We start from the raw sequence: 4,241 nt of genomic DNA, 5'->3' as shown, positions 1-4,241 counted from the left end.
GCAGTCAAAGCTTAGTGTGTTGCTTAAGCTCGACGATTTGAAAGGAACACATCTATTTTCCAAAGAAACATGGATGTAACTAAACGTCAACAAACCAAGATGTTGGTCTTTTCACTTAAAAAGGAACATAATGTGGTAACGTACGAACTTTCACACTTATGTGGAGCTCTACGGAGATCATGACATAATAAGGATACCTATGCATAGGACTAATCTTAAATAATAAAATCTTAGTTACGAATCATAGAGGATGAAGAGAGATAAAGGAGGTTGGAAAACACTATATACTCTTCAAAACACATGCAGGTATCCAAGAACATGGCTTACTTGTCATGTCAATGGAGCTTTATGGATGGGATGTTTGGATAAGCGGCAAATTGAATCTCAAATGTAGGCAGACAAAAAAACTCAAAAGCAAGTTACCATGAGCAGATTCAAGATTAAAGATTAAAATCTTATATGAGATCCCTCTATAGAAAATGGGTACTTTTCGAATTGCAGAAGTAGCTATAGTTCACCTACTAGGGTATCTCAAAAAGATCATGAAATCTAACAAGTGGCCCACTCTAGTATGGAACAAAAGTTGAATAGAATAAATAAAACTTGGATGAACCAAAATAATTGGTGGATTTTTGACCAAGTCATTAAAAGGCCCATGGACTGATCAAGAGATAAAATACAATGAAAACATCAGACTAATCATATAAAATCAAACTAATCATGCAAACAAAAACAACTTGGGAGGAAGTGGCAAGCCATATGAACATGACCAAAATGTTTACATGGGTACAACAATCAGGTGGAAAATGAAGATACTCACTAGTCTAGCTATAGATTAGCTATTCAAAATTTAGTTATGAGATTGGTAGATTGACAAACTTGAAGACTACAACTATAAATGGAAGTGAAAATATATTGATATTGTAGCGACTAGGCTATTTTAGTGTGTTGGGGAAAATATCGATTAACTTGGTGTCAGTAGCAGGCTCAGGTTTTCATAAAAATGATTTGTACTTTAGTTCAGACATAACTTCCCCAATCCCCTCTCTATTTAGATCTCTATAAAAAAATTAGTTAGTGTATAGGCTTAAATCTACACACTCAATAAATGAGGATTAGTAGCAGCAAATGATCTAATAATGAAATCACATAAGCTACCAAACATGAGCCAATGAATGTTCAACAAAATAAGAAGCATTAAATAATTGGAATCACATAATAAAATATGCAAACCAATCAAATAATCCAAGATTTTGTTACTTCTCTTTGGTTATATGAAGTGTGCACACAGCTGTGATTTTGGTAGCACTTAGACTCCAAGCTCCAAGAAATATGATAAAAAGATAGGATTTCAAATGATAGCAAAATGACATAGGTTCGATCTGAAAGTCAGTTATGAAATTAAGATATATGGGAATTGTTTATATAGATTGTTTTGAAATCCATAAATGGTTGAGATCAATTTGGGAAAATCATGATGAATGGACAAGGATGAAAGATACTGGAGGAAAAATTGGAAATTTTCCAATTTTAAATTGAGAAAGACAAAGGATAAAATTTGAGATATTTTCAATTTTGGAGAGATAAAGTTTCCAAAAATTGAAAATTGATACTTCAGAATCATTTCTGATTTTGTATTTTTAGAAAAAATAGATTTTTCAGTTTATGAAGATTTTCTAATTTTTAAATTTCCATTTCTCATAAAATCAATTTTTCAGATTTTAGAAGATTTAATTGAATTAAAACTTCAATTAGATTTGAAAGATGAAATTAACTAGCAGTTGCGCATTTATGTACGTGCAATGATTAGCGATAGGAATGATTTGCATAATTGAATGAAAGGAAACAAAGAACTATTATGCTTAAACTTAGAATTATAATTATATTAGGTTTACAATTTAACATAATATTTAATTAGGGTTAGATTTAAGTTTGAGGTTACATGTTTCAAGTTGGCCAAGATTAGATTTAGGATTATGATTTAAATATATCTTAAATTTTTAATATCACTTAGGATTAATGCAATAGTACACTAACATTTCTTAAAATCAATTACATAGTGTAAGATTAGGGTTAACTTGTTTATGTGTAAGTATTCAAGTTAGGTTAAAAGCTTGATTTATTGGAGAAGATTTTGGACAATATTGAAAACTCATTATTTCTAGAGTAAGGGTTCAATTTCTAAGTATGATTTAATAAAGCTTAATTTTAGATTAATGGTTAATTTATTAAGATAGATGGATTTATATTTTTAGCAGGTGAATACAATTTTTAATCCATAGACAATATTGAATTAAGTTAGGATTAAGATTATGTTTAAGGTTTAAGCCATAGTTAAGGTCACATTGTAGTTACATTATGGTTAAAGTTTGGATTAAGGTTTAGCCTAGGGTTAAGGGTTTGGGAAAATGATTATTGTTAAAATCAGGATTATGATTATAGTTAGGATTTAGATTATGGTTATTGCTAGGATTTACATAATGGATAGCTCTATAAGTTGTGAGAATATGATGATCTTAGAATACATTATTATAATATAGGTAAATAAATGCTTATATTATGTATTATGTTGAAATTAAAATAAAATAATTTATTTTAAATAAATAAATAATTGTGAAAATTATGAAAATAAAAAAGAAATAGAAATTAATTTACATATATGACAAACATTTCTAAATTTCAAATCCTTTTAATGTAAAAAATTTCAAATTATAAAATTAAACTATAATTTTACAACTAAAACCTAGATACAAATAAAATCTCTCTATTTATTAAAGGTATGTAAACAATATTTAATTGCATGCATTTCATTTTTATCTTAATACTTACTAAATTAAGAAATAGAAATGATTTTATTTTAAAATAGAAATAAATTTGTATAACATATATTTTAATTTTTCTTCTAGTTTGTAAATCATTTCAAATTTTAAAACTAAACAAAGTTCTATATCTATTTCTCAAAATGAATCAACATAAATTAAAAACTAAAAAATTGAAATCTATACTTAAATGTTACCTTTCTATATTTATTTATTTTTAAAAACATTTCTACTTTATTTTATGCTTTTGCATGCATATTGATAAGAAAACAATTATTTTATATTTATACTCTAAACAACATTTGTATTAGAATTTATAAAAAATATAGAAAGTAATCTATGTATATAACAAACTTTTCTAAATTGGAAATTATTTTTTGTGTAAAAAATCAAATGATAACATTAAACTACAAATTTAAAACTAAAATCTACTTACAAAGGAAATATGTCTATATCTATTGAAGATATGTCAACTACATTTTTTCATACATTTTATTTTTATCTTAATAATCACTAAATCAAAAAAAAAAAAATATATATGTGCTAGATATATATATATAAATTTTTCTTCTTCCTTATATATTATTTAAAAAATTAGAATTATATTAAATTATATTTTCAATTTTCTAAAATGAACCAACTTAAATTTAAAACCAAAAAACAAAAAATTTAGACTTAATGCGAACTTTATATATTTTTTAACAATATAAATATTTGTATTCTATTTTATATTTTTGCATGCATATAATTTCAAATTGCAATTGACTTTCAATATTTTTTCTTGATCAACAGTTCTAAATATAAAATCTAGATACAAATGCAATCTTTTTTTATCTTTTAAAATTTTGTATTCTATTTACTTTATGCATTTCAAGTTTTAATTTAAGATAATTTAATTTTTTAATTTTAAAATCAAAATGTATATATAAATTAACTATCTTTATTATTTTTAAGATTTATTGAAAAAAATATGAATCATTGCCAATATATTTGATAATAAAAATAATAGATTTTTAAGATCTTTCATAAATAACACAGATTTATGAGTACATATATTTAGAAATGGACATATTTGCAAATCAAATCGAGGCTATCAAAAATGATTTGAATAATATATAAATTGAAACAAAATTAATATGATTTAATCTTGTTCATATTTATTTTTTGTCATGCATGTATTACCATTTCTATTTTCTTCCTCAACTTCTCTATAATCAATATGCATGCATTTTGTAATTGCTCACTATGCATTTATTACTATATGAAACTTGTCAGACAATTCAAATGAATATATAAACTTTAGCAGCCTGAACATCTGTAGGGAGAGTTAAACAAGTCGAAAAAAAAACCCTTTGCTTTTGTCGGTAGTGTGAAAGAGGTTGAAAAACATTGTTTATCTCCAATGCGAGACAAATCCAGTGG

This window comes from Cupressus sempervirens, chromosome 5, assembly GCF_028749045.1.
Source record: "Cupressus sempervirens isolate cs-2001-9-10 chromosome 5, ASM2874904v1, whole genome shotgun sequence".
Lineage (NCBI taxonomy): Eukaryota > Viridiplantae > Streptophyta > Pinopsida > Cupressales > Cupressaceae > Cupressus > Cupressus sempervirens.
Note: the sequence above shows the minus strand (reverse complement) of the source record.